Below are 23,774 nucleotides of genomic sequence, written 5' to 3'. Positions count from 1 at the left end.
GTGGCTTGTTTCTCTTCCTTTCTCTAACTGTTTACACATCCTTATTCTTTCCCCCCTTTATTCACATACTTTCGGGTCCTAGCTAAATAAGAATTTTTGAGTTCCTTGCCCGCCGGCATTTACGTTAAAGATTAACTAACGCTTTTGTTGGGCTTAAGTCAAGTGGGGCGAAGAACTGTAGAAGCTTTTGAGCTTAACACATCTCGACACTCTGTAAGCGTTAAAAGGCGACGAATACCGCAATAAGGAATTAGAAAAACAAGTAAAGAATGCGCCGACGTTTCTTCGGCGCAGTCGAGTTTTCTGTACTGTATGAAACTCTCAGCCACGGCCTACGAAACACTCAGCCGTGGCCCACGAAACTTTCAGCCACTGCCCGGTGGTGGCCTGTGTTGGCACCTATAGCAATGCCAGACGCATGATCATGGCTAACTTTAACCTTAAATAAAACTAAAACTACTGAGGCTAGAGGGTTGCAATTTGGTATGTTTGATGAATGGAGGGTGGATGATCAACAAAGCAATTTGCAGCCCTCTAGCCCCAGAAGTTTTTAAGATCTGAAGGCAGACAGGAAAAAAGTGCGGACGGACAGACAAATAGCCATCTCAGTAGTTCTCTCTTACAGAAAACTATAAATGAACGGTTAATCGATGAGTTATTTGTATTTGTGATTTTGGGCCGTTGTGGTGGACTTCGTCACGAACTGAGATTATTCGCAGTTGGAATCTTCCTAATATTCTGTCATTTTCCTTTAGAGTGCTTCCTCCTTATTTGTCGCCTTTCAAGTTCATTCAGGCTAACTGGGGTCATTGCAGCAGGCCTCACGCCACCCGTCCTCACTCTCGACACCATTCCTTGATTTTTCTCTCTCCTTTTATTACGGCGCTGAATCCCACTTGTCCCCAGAGCCTGGACTTGGCCCCAGAGTACCGTACATCCATCCATCCATTAATCCATTCATCCTAATTGCTCCCCTTTTCATTGCTTTCTGCCTCTTCCTTCCTTATCTTATCCCTCCGGCTTCACGCCATAAAAATACGTCTTTTTTTGCCGGGGGGGGAGGGGCGTGGGGGTGGGAGGGGGATATTTTTTGTGATGGTCGCGTTCTAGCCTTTTATGTTTCGCTTTATTTATGGTAGGCACTCTTACGAAGATCCTCCGTTCTTTTATCAGAAAGTGTTTCAGCAGTTTAGAAGGCATCGAGTTAGAGAGAGAGAGAGAGAGAGAGAGAGAGAGAGAGAGAGAGAGAGAGAGAGGGTTCTAATGCTTTTAGGGGGACTGCTCTGAACTCTTGACCTTTACCGCTTCCTTGGAGTCAAGGAAGCTCTCCTAAAAGGAACTTTGTGGGGAAGAATTTGCAGTAGGTCAAGTTACATTTGTAGTTGCTCGTGTTCCACACGAAACCCAGAGCCGTACGATCTGTGGGGTTATAGTAAACACTTTTAAAGTATTCAGGTGTTTAAAAGTGTTAACACACTTTTAAAAGTGTGCAAGTGTTTAAAAGTATTGAAGCACTTTTAAAATGATTCAAGTGTTTAAAAGTATTAAAACACTTTTAAAAGTATTCAAGTGTTTAAAAGTATTAAGACACTTTTAAAAGCGTTCAAGTGTTTAAAAGTATTGAAACACTAAAAAATATTCAATGTTTAAAAATATTAAAACACTTTTAAAAGTATTCAAGTGTTTAAAAGTGTTAACACACTTTTAAAAGTATTCAAGTGTTTAAAAGTATTCAGACACTCAAAAATATTCAATGTTTAAAATTATTAAAAAACTTAAAAGCAGTTATGTGGTTGAAAGTATTAAAAATTTTAAAAAATATTCAGTGTCTAAAAGTATTAAAACACTTCTAAAGGCATTCAAGTGTTTAAAAGTATTAAAACACTTTTAAAAATATTTATTGTTTAAAAATATTAAAACACTTTTAAAAGTATTCAAGTATTTAAAAGTATTAAAACACTTTTAAAAATATTCAATGTTTAAAATATTAAAACACTTTTTAAAAAAATTCAATGTTTAAAATCTTAAAACACATTTAAATGCATCCAAGTGTTTAAAAGTATTAAAACACTTAAAAATATTCAATGTTTTAAAATATTAAAACACTTTCATGAGTGTTTCTTCAGCTTGTATTTCATGTTTTGACTCCAGATTCAGCTGACCTGCGGCTGCGAAAGGTTCTGTGGCTTAATTGAGGATTCTCTCTCTCTCTCTCTCTCTCTCTCTCTCTCTCTCTCTCTCTCTCTCTCTCTCTCTTATTCTTCTAATAAGAGCCTTTTTTTATTCGTTTTATGAATTTGGGGAAAGGGTTCCTTGGAGAGAGAGAGAGAGAGAGAGAGAGAGAGAGAGAGAGAGAGAGAGAGAGAGAGAGAGAGAGAGAGAGAGAGAGTTTTCTAATCCGCGGGAAGGAATTTTATCACATTGACATGAATGTTTTGGTAAATATAAAAAGCTCCATTGAGATATTGTCAATAGAATTGCCTGTGGACCATGATGAAACTAACATTCAATTTTTCATTGTTTCAGATTCTCGATTGAGCTGTATTCATTCCGCGGATTTTCCTGAGGTAAGTTGGAATTCAAGATTGTTATTTATCACTACACAACCAAATTTTAATTACATCAGCCAATGTTATGTTTTTGATTCGGTTTGTTTGTTTACTTGTCATCATTATTACTCACTTGTTGGTGCGCGCTGCGTGCGTTGGAATTCGGCGCTGCTGTCTCCCCTCCTCTCCCGATCCACTACGTACCCTGGCCCCCACCCGTGGCGGACAAACCGGTTTGCAGGGGGTGGGTGGCTGTGTCATGTCTCCCCTACTGTCACCTTGGGGTGGACAAACAAGAAAGATCTACTAGAGTTATTATTATTATTATTATTATTATTATTATTATTATTATTATTATTATTATTATTATTATTACTTCTAAGAGATTCACAATTTCGTAAAAAACAATATACTGTATGCAATAAAAATCCACAATCATATAGTATTTATTTTACATAGTAATATATTTAGTGTATAATTGTGGGATATTTATTATTATTATTATTATTATTATTATTATTATTATTATTATTATTATTATTATTCAGAAGATGAACCCTATTCATGTGGGACAAGTCCACCGGGGCCATTCGACTTGAAATTCAAGCTTCAAAAGAATATGAACACCAGAAGGTAATGGGAAATACGGAAAGAGACCACTTATTAAAAAAAGAAAATAATTAACAAATTAATAAGAAATATAAATGTTAGTAAATTACTAAAATACAAGGATAATTCTATTAGGGTAGTAATACATTGCATCTGCGCTTGGACAGATTTTTTATTTTTTTAAGAAAAATTTAGCTACAAGTGGCCATGAAAATTAAGCTACAACCGGCCAGGAAAATTAAGCTGCAAGCCGCCAGGAAAATTAAGCTACAAGCGGCCATGAAAATTTAGCTACAAGCGGCCGTGAAAATTAAGCTACAAGCGGCCGTGAAATTTTTGCCACAAGCGGCCATGAAAATTTAGCTACAAGCGGCCGTGAAAATTAAGCTACAAGCGGCCGTGAAAATTTAGCTACAAGCGGCCATGAAAATTTAGCTACAAGCGGCCATCGAGACTTGTAACAAGTGATTCGATTTTGGCAGATTTCCTTTGGTTTTTAATTTTCATTTTTATGTGTTTTATTTTCTGGGCCCGAATTCAGATCACTGGGTATCCATACACCTTGCTTCATGTGCATGTGTGCACGATTGTTGTAATTCTGTTTGTTACCTAATGTTTGATTGTATTTTCGTGTTTTAGGCTTGAGAGAGAGAGAGAGAGAGAGAGAGAGAGAGAGAGAGAGAGAGAGAGAGAGAGAGAGAGAGAGAGGCAGGCCTTACCAACATTATACGGGCAGCATCTGAATGTACATTATCATAGTACGCTTGTCACTTTCTTAAAACTGTCACGGGGCAATACACAAACACACACAGGCTTGGCAATCGATGGGGGCCGCGGGAGTGATCTGAAACAATCTTCTTGATTTTTGTGTCAACCTTTTGAGTCACATGTATTGTGACCTTGTGCAACTGTTGTTCTCTCGTAATGGATTCCGGAATTATGTCTTTGTTCGGGTCCCCCCAGTGTGTTTGTAAGGATGGGTCATTTTTGATCGAGTAACATTCATCCGCATGTTTTGAGAGGCCCGACGAAGAGCTTCTGGCTTCTTTTGGAGGTTGTGTGATGGTCGGAATCGATGTTGATGTTTTTCAGGTTTCATTATTTATAGTTTTCATTATTCATCATCCGTTAGTAAGTTCTCACGGTTCGCTTTCTTGGTAAGGCGTTGGAATGTTGTTCCAGCAGTCTGTGGTCTGGCTCGTTTCCCAGCTTGTTTGTAGGTCTGTTTTGTTGATGGCTGCAGACCAGTGGTTCTCAGACTGGGGGTAATTAACCCCCGTGGGGCTAATGAAGCCGTTTCTGGAGGGTAACGAGGCACTTTCTAAAAGTAATAGTTCTTTGGAATAAAATTCAGTATATTTAGAAATAATAATAAATAAATGAATAAGTAAATAAACAAACAATACCATGTTTCCCATTAATAATGCAGCAATTATGTCTGCATTTTCTTTTAATTACCAAAGGAATAATGCTTTAATTTCAATTTTTAGTAAAATGAATAATGCTTTAATTTTAATTTTTTGTCAGAGGAATAATGTCTAAAATCTCAATTCTTTATTTCTTAAGACTTGAGTAAAAGTAAAATTAATTTCTTACGTATAAAATGCATTAGAAATTAAGCTTTCCAATATTTTTCATGCCTTTATATTATAACTTCACATAACTGAAGAGCCGGGGGTAACGGTACCAAAAAATTTGAGAACCACTGCTGTAGACCCAACGATTTTTTTTATCTTTTTCATTCCAATGGGACACCAACCAAATATATTCATGTAGCCCAGAATCGGAAAAAAGGATAAGAAAGTGAAGACACGGAGAAAGGTTGAGAATAATCACGGCGAACACAGGTGCAGTAAGAGAAGCCCAAAGCTTGGAATTTGATGGAGAGAATAGATGTGATAACCTAAAGATTTTTAGGTTATTTGGTCAGTTCCGTTTCCTCTTTGCATCACTCTCTCATCAGCCTTGGATTCTTTCCTGTTTAAAATATGTTTTACAATTCCCTGATCTTAATTCCGGCAGGAATTGTCATGGGCTGCTAATCGTTGGAAGGAAAAATGGATGTAATATTGGTTATATACTGTATTTATCTTCACGGTTATTCTGACTAATGTTTTTTAACTTATTCAAAAGTTTTTCATTGTCATTTTGCAAATCGAGAAAATGTATTGTGATAATTGTGGCTTCAGGTCACCGGATTACTCTTTGATGGGTTTGAAACGGTGCCTTAAGTTATCCTTTAGACAGAAAATATTAATTGTATTCACAATTTGGTTGAAAAACGAATTATATTTGACATGTCGAGTTGAAGACGTATGAGAGTTGTTTATTTAAAGAAGATTGGCCAGTGTTGAAAAAATGTCTTTGACATGTCGGGTTAAAGACGCATGAGAGTTGTTTATTTAAAGAAGATTGGCCAGTGTTGAAAAAATGTCTTTGGCGTGTTGAGTTAGAGACGCATGAGAGTTGTTTATTTAAAGAAGATTGGCCAGTGTTGAAAAATGTCTTTGGCATGTCGAGTTAGAGACGCATGAGAGTTGTTTATTTAAAGAAGATTGCCCTTTGGAAAAATTTAAAGAGACGCATGAGAGTTGTTTATTTAAAGAAGATTGGCCAGTGTTGAAAAAATGTCTTTGGCATGTCGAGTTAGAGACGCATGAGAGTTGTTTATTTAAAGAAGATTGGCCAGTGTTGAAAAAATGTCTTTGGCATGTCGAGTTAGAGACGCATGAGAGTTGTTTATTTAAAGAAGATTGCCCTTGTTGAAAAATGTCTTTGGCATGTCGAGTTAGAGACGCATGAGAGTTGTTTATTTAAAGAAGATTGCCCTTGTTGAAAAATGTCTTGAGAGTATCAGTAGCATAAAAACGTATGGCAAGAGTCGCCAGAAAAAGTATGGACGAATATTGTTTGAAAACGGCTGTTGATGTCGATTAGATAGACGTCAGAAAACTTGATGACTGTACGTGTAAAACGTTTGGCGAGTGTCATTTGCAAACGTTGTCAGGCCGATTTACAAACGCTCGTTGCTTTTCGGGATATCTAAGTCTGTGTCCTCCTCACCTGCGTACTGAAGATTTATAAATTTCAGCAGGCAAACTGAGTGGAATTGGTATTCTTTCAGGGTTTGTAGGTTTGTGTATTGTTGTCTGATGTAGGCTTCAGTTCCACTGGAAGTTTATGGGTAATTATAATCTATCGCCATTTGTAAAGGCTACTGATATTTATTGAAAAAGTTTTTATAATTTTTTTAACAAGGTAGGGATGCTTTTGGATTGGCATTTGGTAAAATTGACAGGTTTTGCAGTATCGGTATTTTTTTTTTCTCACTGGTAATCCTAGAAGGGAAAATAACCGTTCTCTTGCTGTCCCTTACTGGGAATGCATATGAGGAATTGATATTCTATTTATTTATTCTGTTGATTCAGTTTTTGTTAGTCGCTTCATTCATGTTCAGTGCTTATATTCATGCGTTTCTAATTTGTCCATTTTTTCACTCGAGGAAGCAATCTCTTTTATGAAGACTCCCCGTGGCTTAGAAGTGATTTGTGTCCCACATTTGCAACTTCAGCCAAACCATCTTGCCAACAGTACCCGCTTCTTCAAACACATACATACACATATACACACTTGCACGTACATACACTCACACACGTTGAAGGCAGTGTTTAGTTTGTGTGGCTGTCTGATCCGAGAGGGCCCGCAGTTAAGCCATTGGTCGTCCGCGTACCAACAGCCTTGTTTCTTGCGCTGCCTACGGGTTGACACTTAGCCTAACAGGTACTCCTACAGGATCTTATCCTCACCGAGAGGCTTTGGGCTTCACCGTCGATATCCTCCGAAGAGTAAGAGGGACTTTGGACAGTTCGCCGTTGAGTGAGAGTCGGTATGAGACCTAGGGCTGTTTTGCTGTTATTCCGTAGCAAGCTCGGCTCTGATCTGTTTCTTTTTATTTGCTGATCATATTTTAGTGCCCTTTGTTAATTTTTCTCTTTGCTCGCTTTCGTCTCTAGTTCGTTGCTGACTCTTCTCTTTGCTCCTTTCTTTCTTTGCTGACCTTTTTTCCTAGCTTGCTTCCCTCTTAATTTTTTGCTGACATGCCGTTTTTCATTAAGGTTCATTTTTTGCTGACCTCTTATTTCTTGCTGACCTCTTATTTCTTGCCTCATTTTCTTTGCTGTCCCAGTCCTTTTCCTCCTCTATTTGTCCCCATTGCTGATTTCTTATTTTTTCCCCCATTACTGTATGTGTAGTGGTGTGTACGTTTATAAATTTCAGTATTTATCCCCGAATGGAATTGCAGGTTAAGACAGTCATTTATAGATAGTCCGTCTGTGTCGAACATGGTACAAAGATACAGCTTTGTCCATAGATATGCGTGATGGGGGATTAGGGTTACCCACCTGTCTGACTGTCGGTGTATCTCGTTTTACAGTCGAGTGGATATCATGTCATTTTACAGTTGAGTGGATATCATTCAGACTTATTGTAAGGTATACAGTCGTGCATGAATGTGCATGGAAGTGTATAGTTTTTCCGTTAGAGTGCCTGTCTTAACTATGTTCTGGGTGTAAAGTAACGATAACAGTTAAACATTTGTTGTGTGAATGTCCAAAGTATAATCAGCAAAATAAATCGATCAGTGAGATTTTGTCAGAAACGTCAACATTTGCATTTAATTCAGACATAAACTTTTTTGAAAATTTGTAATTTAGTTGACAGGCTATGAAAAAAAACATTATAAATAAAAACAAATCCTTCAGGCCATCCCTATGATAGCTGACAATCAGCTCAGTGGTCTGGTAAAACTCTTTTGACAATCATAATCGTAACTATCGTAACTTTAGCCGGTCATTATAACTTCTACTTGGTTGAAGGAATTTCAGAATACTAGTTATCAAGATTGACCATCTTTTATTGATGTGCATAATGGCTGTCTGTCTGTCTGTCTGTACATAGCTTTAATCTTGACCCTGACTTTAAACTTGAACAGAGACACACTTCATGTTCAGGATGCCTACTCCACTAATGACCCTTGGAAGATGACACCGAGGTTAATGACCTTGTGACCCTAGCTATGATCATCGGTAAAAGGTTTCCATCGCTGGTACTCGTGGTTTGCAACATAATTTTCTTGGGGAAATTAACTTGTTAGAGTTTTCTTCGTTTGCAAGAACGATATGAGTGTCTTTTTCAACTGTCCATTTTTTGTATTGCTGTTAAAAGTTGCATGGGAGGCCGATTGGGATAAATGTTATAGCAATAATTCAGAATTATTATTATTATTATTATTATTATTATTATTATTATTATTATTATTATTATTATTATTATTATTATTATTATTATTAAAGTAGATTGTCCACAGCAGTTTGAGTTGAGGATCTCATTTTTCTGGGGAGCTATGCGTTACAGTGCATGTATACACAAGCTCACTTGTAACCTTACGGACTGAATGAGGGTGGGGGATGTTGCCGTCAGTGCACCTCACGTGGTGCACCGTGGGCATTACGCAAAGTTTTTAGCATCTTCTCTTTGGCCCCCTAGCAGCTGTCTCTTTCATTCCTTATACTGTACCTCCATTCATATTCTCTTTCTTCCATCTTGCTATCCACCCTCTCCTAACAGTTTTTTCAAAGTGCAACTGCGAGGTTTTCCTCCTGTGACACCTTTCAAACCTTTTACTCCCAGTTTCCCTTTCAGCGCTGAATGACCTCATAGGTCCCAGCGATTGGCCTTGGCCTAAATTATATATTCTATTCTATTCTATTCTCTCTTTGACGGACTTAGTACCCTGAAGGAAAATCTGACGTGGCTTGCTCAAAAACGAAAATCCAACTTCATTTCAAATTTAAATGATTTCAAATTTAAATTTTAAGATGACAAAAAAAGACAAGTGGATATAATTCCTGATTTATAAAAAAAAAACGTTGTATACATCCATACAAAATGACCTGGACATGCAGGAATGACTGGGAAAGACGTAGACAGTTTTATTCTTAAAGTGTGTGAAGATGTACGGTCTTGGTTTCAGAATCGACGGTGCGGTGACAACAACCTGGCAGCGTTATTTTGCTTGCCGTTCATTCTGCTTCAGTTATCATTTGATACCCGTTACATGTGCATGTTGAGGTTTGCATTATATGCCACGTCTTTCTTGGTTTGGTAATTTGTCGCATGAACGCTTTTCCTACATAATGCATGCGTGCGTACAATATACATTATGTATATATATATATATATTTATACATACGAGTATATCTATATTTTATATATATATATATATATAATTATATTTTTCATATATGTATATATATGTGTGTGTGTATGGATGTATGTATGTATGTATACATACACATGACTGTGAATAATGTGTGGGTTTTTCTATGTTTGCTAGCAATATGTATGTTTGTGATTTTATGCACAATATACATATGTGACCGTGTATGTTCAGGGAAGTCTGTTAGTAAGTGTATTATGTACGATTACCTGTGGCTGTTGAGGAATTACGAGAGAGAGAGAGAGAGAGAGAGAGAGAGAGAGAGAGAGAGAGAGAGAGAGAGAGACCGAAGGAAGACAGATCGGCATTGAAGAGTGAAACAAGGACTCCTTTTTATGGCGACTCTGACCAGGAAAGGTGTTTGTTGGGTCACATCAAAAGACGCTTTTAAGGAGTTCAAGTCGCTATCGCAGTGTTTGGTTTCAGTACTTTTCTGCCGTTGCTGCCGTCACGGAATTTTTTCTCTTAGTTCCTTTCGGTTGATGCCGTCGCACTTTTTCTCTTTAGTTCCTTTTTGCCGATGCTGCTACCGATTTTATTTATTTTATTGTAGCTCCCATTTGTTCTCGCTCCCGTAGGGAGTCAGTGCCGTCAGTGCATCTCACGCGGTGCACTGTAGGCATTACTAAAGGTTCTCCGCAGCGTCCTTTCGGCCCCTAGCTGCAACCCCTTTCATTTCTTTTACTGTTCCTCCTTTCATATCTTCCGTCTATTAACCCTCTCCAAACAATTATTTCAAAGTGCAACTGCTTTGAGGTTTTCCTCCTGTTACACCTTTCGAACCTATCTCCTCTCAATTTCCTTTCCAGCGCTGAATGACCTCATGGGTCCCAGTGCTTGGCCTTTGCCCTAAACTCTGTATTCCATTCCATTCCATTGGTTCTTGTTTGCCAGACATTTTTTCTTTTAATTGTCGAGCCATAAATCTAATTCCTTCCTCCGTTATCTATGATTTCCTAATGCCGTTGCTGTTGTAAACTTAATTCCATTTGTCTCCTGTTATTGGATTTGTTACTTTCAACTCCGATCGTTAATTGCTATTACAGACTTTTAGAATCTTTATGGTTCTTGTTAAATCAGACTTTCTTTTTTTTATCCTTTTCGGCTGTTGCCATCTCGTCCAGACTTTTCTTTATTCCATTCAGTCGATTTTATAAAGATATGGCTTTAAAGGTCTTTTGGCTGCTGTTATGATTGTTTTTCACTATTTACTTTCAAAGATTCACTATTTACTTTCCTCTTTGGATCTCTTCAAATTTACGTATTTCTCTCTCTCTCTCTCTCTCTCTCTCTCTCTCTCTCTCTCTCTCTCTCTCTCTCTCTCTCTCTCTCTCTCTCTTTTTTTTATATTTTGCTGTAAGATTTCAACTGAATTTCAGGTAGAAGTCTCTACAGTTATTTGTGAGTAGGTCAATTCCTTCAGTTACGTTGGACAAATTCAACCGGGCTATTAAATAAAATAAGACTGATAAGAAACACAAAAATGAATACATGACAGTCTTCTGATACTTTCTTTAATGCTAAGGACAATGGAATGGGTAACAAGGTGCCCTTAGCAAGCCCATACCCTAAAAAAACAAGGTGAAGGAAGAGGGGTGATGCTCAACCCGATTGAGACAACCTGATTGCTTTTCATTGAATGCGGTGTTGTATATCGGCAAAACGAGAAGCAGGAGGAGAATTCCAAAGCTTTGAAGTTACTGAATTATTTGTGGACAGCTGATTTTCTTAATAGATTTGGACATTGGTGACCTGTTGGGATGTTAAGGCTTTATGTTGTGAGTAGGAATTGATAGCAAGTTTGCCTCTTTGTGTTTAGGATATTGAATCCTTTGGTTAATAGCTGTACGTATTATAGGGTTTTAGTTTGCTGCAAAAGAAAACTATTGAGATGGCTATTTGTCTGTCCGTCCGCACTTTTTGTATCCGCCCTCAAATCTTAAAAACTGCTGAGGCTAGAGGGCTGCAAATTGGTGTGTTGATCATCCACCCTCCAGTCATCGAGCATACCAAATTCCAGTCCTCTAGCCTCAGTAGTTTTTATTTTATTTAAGGTTAAAGTTAGCCTTAATCGTGCGTCTGGCACCACTATATGTGCCAACAACACAGACCACCACCGGGCCGTTGTTGAAAGTTTCATGGCCCGCGGCTGAGATTTTCATACAGCATTATACGCTGTACAGACAACTCGATTGCGCTGAAGAAATTTCGGCGCACTTTTTACTTTTTTTTTTAGCCGATTATATTCGCTCTCCCCATTTGCTTTTAACCCCTCATTGTGATCCAGTGCTGCTGCTACCAGACTCGTGTCACTTGGTATGTTTGCTATCTCAGATCTAACAGTAATCATGTTATAGAGGATTATGTTTGATTCGGCTGTGTAGCAGTATGACATAACTTTTTTTTTTTTTATAAATCTGTAGACCTTTGGGAGGGCATCCCGTTTCCCTTCGATGACATCAGTGGTTGCGATGCCAGTTGGTATATATTATTAAATCAGCTGTCAGGCCAAGGCGTGGAACGGATCCAAAACAAAGTTCAAACATGGTTCATCCTTGAAGGATTGTTTTACTGAAACGGATCCAAAAAAAAAAACAGTTCAGGCATGGTTCACCCTTGAAGGATTGTTGTACTGGAACGGATCCCCAAAAAAAAGTTCAAGCATGGTTCACCCTTGAAGGATCGTTTTACCGAAACGGATCCAAAAAAAAGTTCAACCATGGTTCACCCTTGAAGTATTGCTTTACTGAAACGGATCAAAAAAAAAAAAAAAAAAGATCAAGCATGGTTCACCCTTGAAGGATAGTTTTCCTGAAAGTTATGGGCGTCAACCCGGGAGGAATAAGTCGACCATTTTATGAAAGGATGAACATGACTGTCACAGCATTCAGCCATTTTTATAATATGTGTGAAAAGCGAAACTAGTTCTCGCGGCCATTTAAAATGGAGAACTCGCTGGTTCAGCCCGTGCCCTCAGGCTCTCATCACTCCATTGAAGTACTCTGGCAGATGAAGCTCGAGAAATTCATAGGCCCCTCACACAGCCTACGGGAAGTTGCCGGAAGCTTGTTGGAGATTGAGTGTCAGAAGCAGGGGAGCCGTCCATTCACGGGAAATGCTCCCGAATCATTATGGACTACAGAGATATTATGTGCAGTTGGTGAATGAAAAATTGTAATAAAATGGGGTGCAGGGAATTCTCCGATTGACAGAAAGCGATGTGAGAAATGTACGGGAATGGATGTCTGTGATGGATAAATTAGAAGTGTGGTATGCGCAGTTGGTGGATGAAAAATTGTAATAAAATGGAATGCAGGGAATTTCTAGAAAGGACAATAATTATTTGACAGAAAGCGATGTGAGAAATGCACGGAAATGGATGTATGTGACGGGATAAATTAGAAGAGTATCATGTGCAGTTGATAAATGAAAAATTGTAATAAAGTGAAAAACAAGGAATTACTAGAAAGAACAATCATTGATTGACAGAAAGCGATGTGAGAAATGTACGGGAATGTATGTATGTGATGGATAAATTAGAAGAGTATTATGTGCAGTTGATAAATGAAAAATTGTAATAAAATGCAATGGAGGGAATTACTAGAATGGACAATAATTGATTGACAGAAATCGATAAGAGAAACGTACGGAAATGAGTGTATGTGATGGATGAATTAGAGGATAACATGAAGTAGGTAAATCGAGAGGAATGACAATTGTAACACACGTCACTTTTCTGTTAATGTGAGAAGGAATAACTCACGTTTCCACGTCGACTGCTGTTTCGAAATTCATTAACTGAAGGACCACAACACTTCTCTTCATTGCAAATTGTTATTGCAACAATTGATAGGCGAGGGTTTGGCACGCGCTGTGTGTGCGTGTGTGTGTGTCTCCCGCGATGCAAATGTTTTGAGAAAGGTTCTCATGTTAAAACCGTTCAAATGATCGTATTGCTAATGAGGCAGCCTAATTAGATGGAAAACGAAATCGGCTTAAGAGATCACAACCTGAAGATATCGGACTGATAAAAAGAAAAAGACTTTAAAGTACATCACAGAATCTGCTTGCTTGACATTTGTAGCATTGGGACCTGTGACCTAGATAGCGTCGCCACTAAACCCGTGTCGTTGATTTAAAGAGGAAGGGGCCATTTGGGAGGGGGAGGGGGGGTGTTTGCACATTTTAAGGATTTTTATTTATCAAGTCACAGTATTCCAAGTACCTTTGAAGTTTTCGGGTCGTAAAATTATAAGGTCATTATAATTTTGAGGTCGACTTTTAAAGGTGTGTGTACTGTACAGGCCACAACTTTGTGCTTCCAGAATTGGATTAATGCCTGTTCCAAAAAAAGACAAACTCTAAAATGAAACCCATTTATCTTCCGAAATCGGACTAATATTTACAAGTGATACTTCCGAAATATATCTCTTTCTAAATCGTATGAAAAAATCACCATAGTCAGTGTCCTACCAAAACCAACATCGGACAGATACCGCTACTAAAATCAGATCGGTGTCAGTATTTAAACAGTTTGGCTTTGAGATTTTGAATGCCGTAAGTCTTACTGCTGAATTGCATTTGGAGTATTCAAGCACTTCAGTTTCCGATTGCTTGTACTTTGAAACTTGCAAGCAAATCCTGACTTTTCTTAGATTGTACTTAGATGCTTGCAAATAAAACATGACTAGCAGCAGCTGTGATAAAGGAATCATGTCTTGAAATCAATATGTCCTTGGTTCTTGGGATGAGAGTTCCCCATTGGACAGGTTGGTATCGTTCTTGGCTAGCACTCTGCTGGGCCCGCGTTCGATTCTCCGACCGGCCAATGAAGAATTAGAGAAATTTATTTCTGGTGATAGAAATTAATTTCTCGTTATATTATGGTTCGGATTTCACAATAAGCTGTAGGTCCCGTTGCTAGGTAACCAATTGGTTCTTAGCCATGTAAAATCAATCTAATCCTTCGGGCCAGCCCTAGGATAGCTGTTAATCAGCTCAGTGGTCTGGTTAAACTAAGGTATACTTTTTCACTCGGGATGAGAAATGATATAACATTCGGAAGATCTTTGCATCTTCAGTATTCAGGTGTCGTTAGTATGGTAGGTCATAGTATCTGTACCAAGCAGTGGTAACAAAAATCAAGAGGTATAGGCGAAGATCAAGAGGTATAGGCTCCCGCAATTTGCAGGCGACCTCAGGTCAAAGGTATTATATTATGCCCGATGGGCATTTGTTTTTAATTTATAAGTCAGCAGACGCCCACAGTGCGTTATGGAGCCGAGTGCTTCATGCATGTTAAGAGTAGGTTCGTATCCTAGGAAAAATACAAGTTACTCTGAATTTGTTATGTATGTGCGTTGGAGTTGCATAGTTTTTTTTTTTTTCTCCTGTAGTGACAGGCTTTTATCATTCACTAGAAAGGGGTGTGTTACTTTTTCCACCCTCTCGTTCTACGATTATATATCTAGTTTACAAATCGAGGTCTGTCAACACACACTTCTCTTACTTAATTTTTGTATGTCTCAAACCTGTAATCAGATTATTGCACTCAAAAGTAAACCCTAAAAAAATTAAATAACAAAAATGAGATCAACCCAAAAACGGGAAATTGTAAGTTTGCTCTCTCTCTCTCTCTCTCTCTCTCTCTCTCTCTCTCTCTCTCTCTCTCTCTGTCTGTGTGTGTATGTGTGTGTGTGTGTGTGTGTATGTATTATGTTTCCAGTTAAAACGTTTTTCTTGTCTTAGCAAAACTTGCTTTCATGTAATTATGAATTATTCGTTTCATATCCACTTCCTGTTATAATTATATTCTTTGCAGTATGTTTGTCTTTGTGAACAAGAAAGTAAGTTGGAACTATGCAAAGAGAAAGTTAGAGACTGTTTGTATTTAAGGTAAGAAATGTTGGCATTGCAGAACATACTTTGACCCCAGGAATGTTATTATGGTAATAATACCCTTTAGATCTGTACGACTGATTGATATGAATGTTAGATGCGTAAGGTATATATGTGAAGGTTTAATTTAGCCAGGAAATTTTGTATGGTTGAGTGCGTTAGAAAATGTGTTGATACGTAGGAAGTTGCGAAATCCTTGTCCACTTACACGGGCGGTGTTGACTTTTGATTCTTTTCCATTGTCTCATGTTCCTGGAGTCCTTTATCCCCTCAGGTTTCAAGATGCCAGAGAACTGAATTCATTCGGATTTTTCTTGCAGGATCAGATCTTTGCTGAATTACACAGATCTCTAGTGGTCTTCAAATCGTGAATGAAAATGCACAAATCAGTGATAAGACTTTCCCAATAAACGGTTCATTTCTTGTTAATGGCATAATTTGAATGAATTTTACGTTTGTCACGTTTGTTACCTGTCTCTTTGCAAGTCGTATTAGTATAAAATTTTACTGAGTATGTGCGAATTCAAATGTTTAATATATATATATATTATATATATATATATATATATATATATATATATATATATATATATATATATATATATATATATATATATATATATTTTATATATATATTGTATAATCTTTTGTAAATTTGCAGTAGCGATTTTAGTGTTGAAAGTAATTGACATTTGTTAAACTATTTTTCCCCCCAACAATCTGCTGAATGAAATAACTCATGATATTTATGCTCTTCTCGTTTTTTTAAAATGTCCATAAAATAAGAAAGATAGATTATGATTTAGCGGTTTCTTTTTTCTGGATGCACTGAGTACCAGTATGCAGTTGCATACTCTCTCTCTCTCTCTCTCTCTCTCTCTCTCTCTCTCTCTCTCTCTCTCTCTCTATATATATATATATATATATATATATATATATATATATATATATATATATATATTATATATTATATATACAATATACAGTATTTGTGTGTATGTATATATATATATATATATATATATATATATATATATATATATATATATATATATATATTAGAAAGTTAAGAACTGAAAGTATGTGGTACAATATACGCATGATATAACTTGACAGCTTTTGATGCGTGTGTGAATAATGTTACAAAAGCGTATACAGCGGATACTTGACGTTACAATAGATGCCAGCATCCCTTTTGACGATAGAAAAGGCCAGCATTCCTGGCGGTGTGTGTGTGTGTGTGTGTGTGTGTGTGTGTGTCCGCAAAGGTAGCGACGAATTGCTCTAAAGATGCTAAAAGGAAGAAATATTTTGCAAGTAGTTTTCTAGATATGTTTGGTTTATGTTTTTGCTGTAGGCACTACTCAAGGCCCTTTCATGCCTTTTACTGTACCTCCGTCCTTATTCTCTTTCTTCCATCTTACTCTCCACCCTCTCCTAACAATTAATTCACAGTGCAACTGCGAGGTTTACCTCCTATGACACTTTTCAAACCATTTTACTGTCAGTTTCCGTGTCAGCGCTGAATGACCCCATAAGTCCCATCGCTTGGCCTTTGGCCTAATTTCTATATTCTATTCTATTTTTATGGTTCTGTTCCTTTATGATAAAGAGAAGACTGGAATTTTTATTATTCCTCCTTCTATTTTTTCATGACTTAACGTTCATCTGATGAGAGACATCATTTTCTTCCTTAGTGAGGAAGCCCCATCTCTCGCTCTTCCGTCAGATTATTTCTTGTTAGTGTTCTGTAAAAGAAAACTACTGAGATGGCTATTTGTCTGTCCGTCCGCACTTTTTCTGTCCGCCCTCAGATCTTAAAAACTACAAAGACCAAAGGGCTGCAAATTGGTATGTTGAACGTCCACCCTCCAATCACCAAACATACTAAATTGCAGCCCTCTAGCCTAAATAGTATCTGTTTTATTGAAGGTTAAAATTTGCCTTGATCGTGCGTCTGGTGCCGCTGTAGGTGCCAACAACACCGGCCACCACTGGGCCGTGGCTGAAAGTTTCCTGGGCCATGAAACTTCGGCGCATTTTATACTTGTTTTATTACTGACTTCGGTCAGGCAGGGCAGCCGATCGAGGCTGCGGTCTACCCCAACGCCAAATCAAAGTCCTTTAAAAGAAGGCATCGTGCTTACCCCATATAAAAAATGGGAAAAAGCACGTTAAACAAATAAGAAGAAGAAGAAGATTACTGACTTCGGTAGCTCGTTCCATTGCATTAGGCATTTCAGAGTAGGATTGGTGATATTGGAACTGGCTGCGAGTAGTCTTGCAAATATTTGAATGACTTTTGATTTATTTTCCTTTTTGATATTTAAGAGTTCGCCCGTCTTCAGACTTAGTGACGAAATACTCAAAGCTGCAGTAATGGTGCGTATGTACTTTTGCGCGTGGTTTTAAATAGTTTGTGTTTAATTCTCTCTCTCTCTCTCTCTCTCTCTCTCTCTCTCTCTCTCTCTCTCTCTCTGCGGTATCGCGTTCGTCTGCTTGAGTAGAGTTTTTCTTGTTATATCAGTTTCGTGGTTAGACTTGGCTTGCGTTGCCTTCAAGTGTCGTCTTGCATGAAGTTTGGAGGCCGCTTCTGGTCGGGGCCCGGTCGTCGCATGCAAATTCTGTTATCGAATCTCTATCCTGGGAGGATATAAGGGTTTCCTTTGATATCGGATGATAGAAGTTAATGAAGGGCCAGTGGCTGCCTCTTTTTTTTTTTTTTTTTCCAATCCGGACTGCTCGATTAATACTGCACATCCCAACTTGTAGTAGGTATCGGCGTCTTGCCTCCATGAGATAGGCAGTCGGATATCGAGTTTGTTGATGAGAAAGCAGCGTCATTTTTCTCTTACGATGGATTGTTCCCGTTCGGTTGTGTTCTCCTAGAACAGCGATTTCCTCTATCTCCGTGGAAGCCGTTTCCTGTTTATTTCGTTTGAGCTATTGTTTCTTTCTCTCTCTCTCTGTTTCTGATGGAAACGAAATGCACCGTGAACCCAGGCTGTTGCCCGGGTAGCGTTCAGTTTGAAGTTTATCGCAGTGGGAAGTGGATCACTGTGTTCGTTTTCTAGTGTGAAGTACAATGGCGAGTTCGGTTTCGGCTTTTTATCGCTATGATTAGTTCGTTTTGCAAGTTTGAAGCTTATCGTCATGTTTTGAGTCTTACTTTTGAAAGTTCTCAGGGCACGTTTTAGTGTTCTGTAAAAGAAAACTATTGAGATGGCTATTTGTCTGTCCGTCCGCACTTTTTCTCTCTGCCTTCACATCTTAAAAACTGCTGAGGCTAGAGGGCTGCAAACTGGGATGTTGATCATCCATCCTCCAATCACCAAACGTATCAAATTGCAGCCCTCTAGCCTCAGTAGTTTTTATTTTCTTTAAGGTTAAAGTTAGCGATGATCGTGCGTCTGGCATCGCTGTAGGTTCCAACAATACAGACCACCACAGGCCCGTGGCTGTAATTTTCATGGGCCGCGTATGAGAGTTTCATGGGCCATGGCTGAGAGTTACATACAGCATTATACGCTGTAAAGAAAACTAGAATGCTCCGAAGAATATAAACACTCACTTTTAATTGCGAAGTGTATGAAATTGTTCGTCTATATACAGACATTTTTTAAACTACATTCATACTTTAGTCTTGCTTAGCAGGTTTATAGTTTTTGGTTTTAAGTGAATGAAGAAAGAAAGGAGGGCGTTTGCTGCCCTTGTTTCATTGTATAAAAGGTGAAGAAAAAGTGCGTTCAGATATTATACTCGTGAGTGTTGGTGGTGTGACTCACAACGCTCGGTTTTTGTACCAAGTTGGAGGAAGTTATTAAACCTAATCATACTCTGTAATTATTTGGGCCATGATGACGGAACACTTCGGCCCCTGGTGTATGACACACATTCTCTCTCTCTCTCTCTCTCTCTCTCTCTCTCGTATATCTAATTATATATATATGTATGTGTGTGTTTTTACTATATATATTATATATATATATACATATATATATATGTGTGTGTATATAATAAACACTTAAGAAAAGTAAGAGGTTGCCTCGATTGAGCATATAACACCACTGATTCTTTATTCAATTAACTGATTAACTTACGGGTGTTTATATGTTTGTATGATAGTTTTGTCAACGTTACACAAGACATTTTTATATTATTAAAAATTAGGTCACTAATACTCCAATAATACAGTACCTTTAGGATAACTTTCACTCAAAGGGAATTATGTATGATTGCGCTTACTTTGACATTGCCACGAACTCTCCGACTCAAAGGCATATGAGTTAGGTTCGAATCCTGGTCAAGATTGTTGAACCTATATATATATATATATATATATATATATATATATATATATATATATATATATATATATATATATATATATATATATATATATATAAAAATGTATATGTATGTAACCCTTTTGGCATTTAAATTGTTCCAAATGTATAGAGTTATTCATAACTTACAATTATAGTGAACCTTTGTATGCTTTGTCTCATTTGTATACATAATATTTTTTATACGCTTGAGTATTAAAAATATCAGGTGTCAGTTTTCAAAGTGATTTCGCAATGGAAGGAATTTTGCGTATATCAGAACCTGGTTACTCTGTTCCCGTAACTCAAGTCGAAACTCATATGAAATCAAAACTCATATCAAGTCAAAACTCGTATTTGTTTATAGATTACCCAGACGGGACTTGCATAGGAAACTGAAAGCTTCTTCCAAGAAATTTGGCAGACTATATCAGGACTTCCAAACCCGCTGCTCGTTTTCTTTCGTTTTCTGCCACATCTTGATCGTTGTTTGTGCTTACATGTATTTATCGGTTCTTGGACTGATCCATATTTCTATTGTTTTCTTTGCTTTCACTTCTGAACGTATGTGAGTTTAAATGAAGCATAATAAAACTGAATATACAGTATATGCATACATTTATATATATATATATATATATATATATATATATATATATATATATATATATATATATATATATATATATATATATATATATATATATATATATATATATATATATATATATAGACTTTAGTCCCTTTACTTTCTGTTCGTAGTTTGGTGCGTGATCGACTTGAGCAACTAACCGAAAAGTTACGAGGGATAGTTTACGTGATTAATACTGAACTCTATAGTTCAACCACTGTTTGCTTCTAATATTGCCGTCCTGCTTTCACAGAGATTCTGGTGTGTAGAAATCTGATCGGCTTAATCTGGATTATTATTATTATTATTATTATTATTATTATTATTATTATTATTATTATTATTATTATTATTTAAGGCACGTGGCCATCTGACTTGCCTTTCGCTCTGCTCTTTTCTGAAGTACTTTCGAGAACACCCAGAAGACGATGGAAGAGAGAGAGAGAGAGAGAGAGAGAGAGAGAGAGAGAGAGAGAGAGAGAGAGAGAGAGAGAGAGTTATGAGAATGTCTTCATGTCTTCTAAAATGTTGCCGTGATGAAAAAGTGTCGACCTTAATGTCACACACAAAATTCACACACGTGCCATGATGAGAAGAGAGAGAGAGAGACCCGAGAGAGTAGAGAGAGAGAGAGAGAGATAAAGCAGTTATACGAATGTCTTCATGTCTCCTAAAATTCTGCCGTGCCATGATGAAAAAAGTAAAATTCGACCCGTAATCGTACAGAGAGAGAGAGAGAGAGAGAGAGAGAGAGAGAGAGAGTTGAGTGTGATTGATCTCGGTGCTTTTTATCTCTCTCGGAGTGTGCATGCACTCGACCGTCATGTGCTCTCCCGAGCATTGTTCTCCTAAGGTATCAAATGTCTGTCCTTCCGTCAGTTCCGCCTACGTGCACAGGTATCCTTTTTTATTTTTTCATTTTATTTTTAGTTTTGTCCTTATTTTTTATCCTTATCTTTACCGTCAGTTTTGGTGTGTTTGTTACGTGTCCGCGCGGAGGGGAGAGAGAGAGAGAGAGAGAGAGAGAGAGAGAGAGAGAGAGAGAGAGAGAGAGAGAGAGAGAGAGAGAGAGTGTGATTTTTTGAGCTGTTTGTTGCTCGTATCGGAAACGAAGTCGATAATACTCTGTCAACTGATGTTGATAACACTGGATGTATCGTTATTTGGAAGTTTTTTTATTGCTGAAAGGTTCCTGTTGACTACTTGAGAATTCTAATCGACATCCTGTGTTTTTATTTATTTATTTTTTTTTTTTTTACTTTCTGTAGATGTTTTTTACAGTCTATAGAAGCTGGGGGTCTTTGCCCGGAAGGTTGAACTCAGTGCAAAGACGCCTAAGTATTGTTGCTATCAGTGACTTTTTTTTTCAACATTCTGTAGATGTTTTGTACATTCTACAGGATTTGGGGTCTTTGCCCGGAAGGCTGAAATCAGCGCAAAGACCCTAAGTATTTTTACTATCAGTGACTTTTTAGTTCAACATTCTGTAGATGTTTTTAACATTTTACAGAAGCTGGGGTCTTTGCCCGGAAGGTTGAACTCAGTGCAAAGACTCCCTAGTATCGTTACTATCAGTGGTTTTTATTTTTTATATTTATGCTCCGAGAATTGAGAGGTTCTTGGCTCGAGTATTTATACCGTACACTAAGTTGTAATCCGTGAAAGTGACTTGTTGGCTACTCAGGTTCCCTTAACTCCTCTATAATTTGCATTCTTGCGTGAACAACTTGACGCAGGTTACGGAAGAACTGTTTTAGTCCACTTTAAAAAATGTACAACCAGGAAGTTATCTGTTCAGCACGACTTTCCGCTTTTACTGCTTGTTGGTGTGTCCTGCTAAATATTTATTTGTGCCGTCGATGACCTTTGTTTTTGTGACGTCAGTTTGACATAGGCTCGCCGACCATTGAGTGAGTGAGTCAGTCAGTGTTGTCTTGTTCCCTCGTGTTTGTTGTTAAAGATCTTGATGAGATTTAGAGATTTTAATAAGATTGACCACGTGCAAATGTCTTGTTAGTAGTTAAAGATCTTTATCTAAGATTTAAAGGTCTAAGTAAAATTTATAATTGCAATTATTTTGTTGGTAGTCAAAGCTCTTAATAAGATTGTAAGACGTTAAGATTTATTATATGTACAAATATTATTTTTAGTAATCGAAGATCTTAATAAGACTGATTAAAATCTTGATAAGATTTGAAGATCTTAAGATTTGTACGTACAAATATTTTATATTGTAGTAATTAATAATAATAATAATAATAATAATAATAATAATAATAATAATAATAATAATAATAGTGATAATAATAATAATAATAATAATAATAATAATAATAATAATAATAATAATAATAATAATAATGGAAGAGACCTTCTTTGAGGCTAGTTGCATTAAAATTATATAGCTGTTTCCACGGCATTTAATTTATACAGAGTCTTCTCTATTCTTCTTCTTATATTTTTTCTTCAGCCTGCAGCTGGTAAATCAGGTTTGCCAAGGACATACAAAGATTTCTGTTTTCTTAGGTTTATTTCCCCCGACGTTTCAAACGCGCTCATCTGGCGTTTATTTTCAAAGAGCGCGTTTGAAACGTCAGTGGAAAAATAAACCTAAGGAAAAAGACATCTTTGTACGTTCATGGGAAACCTGATTTAACAGCTACAGGCTGAAGAAAAAAAAAAAGATGGAGAATAGAGAAGACTCTGTATAAATTAAATAATAATAATAATAATAATAATAATAATAATAATAATAATAATAATAATAATAATAATAATAATTCCCTTATTCAACATATTAGCTTACTGTGCAGTGGGTATTAATTTTCTTACATGAAATACACACGAATGCAAAACTTCTTCAATCGATATCATAAAAATTAATGTTAAACCGCTGTTCTCTTGGGGGGAGAAAGTCATCGAACAAGACCACATGGCGCCTTTTATGGAAACTTAGTCTAAAACTGCGTACAAATTTATCTGGACAAATTATTTACGGTCCGAAGTATTGCGCCTGTTTAGCACGGACGCGAAGAAAACGCAACTGACAGAGACAGACCTTGGAAAGTGAACCGTAAAAGTCAAGGTAAAAGCTTCCGGGCATTTTAGGGCACGTACACACACACACACACACACACACACACACACACACACACACACACACACACACGTGCCATTCATGCGAGAAATTAGAACCCGTTTCTGAGGACTCGTTCCGTCCTCAGCCTCCCACGCACTAACCGCGATCACGCCGAAGTGTGCATCGGAGCGACTGGGCGGAAATCTACAGACCTTGGGCGTAGGTAGCATCCAGGAATCCCGCCAGAACGACCAGGTGCGGTGGCGTGACGACACCGGCCAGGACTCCGTCTTGGCTGCCTGTTCGTTTCCTGCTTGCCTGTTTGCTTGCTTACTTGCTTGATCGCGTCATCGCCTAGTGTGACGACTCGTTGTCACCTCTCAACCCTTCCTGCGGGTGGGCG

At 37.5% G+C, this 23,774-nt stretch overlaps 1 protein-coding gene across 38 annotated transcripts in view; it reads left to right on the top strand.

Annotated features, from left to right (window-relative positions):
* Positions 1-23,774, top strand: part of PMCA (plasma membrane calcium-transporting ATPase 3) — a 476,515-nt gene that overhangs the window by 91,527 nt on the left and 361,214 nt on the right. For all 38 annotated transcript variants that reach the window (XR_010853417.1, XR_010853401.1, XR_010853416.1 and 35 more), the window contains one exon: positions 2,527-2,567. The gene's annotated coding sequence lies outside the window, so the exon portion shown is untranslated. The remainder of the gene's footprint in view (positions 1-2,526; positions 2,568-23,774) is intronic.

The sequence above is a fragment of the Macrobrachium rosenbergii genome, chromosome 6, assembly GCF_040412425.1.
Source record: "Macrobrachium rosenbergii isolate ZJJX-2024 chromosome 6, ASM4041242v1, whole genome shotgun sequence".
NCBI classification, from domain to species: Eukaryota; Metazoa; Arthropoda; class Malacostraca; order Decapoda; family Palaemonidae; genus Macrobrachium; species Macrobrachium rosenbergii.
Note: the sequence above shows the minus strand (reverse complement) of the source record. Positions and strands in the feature narration are given on the sequence as shown.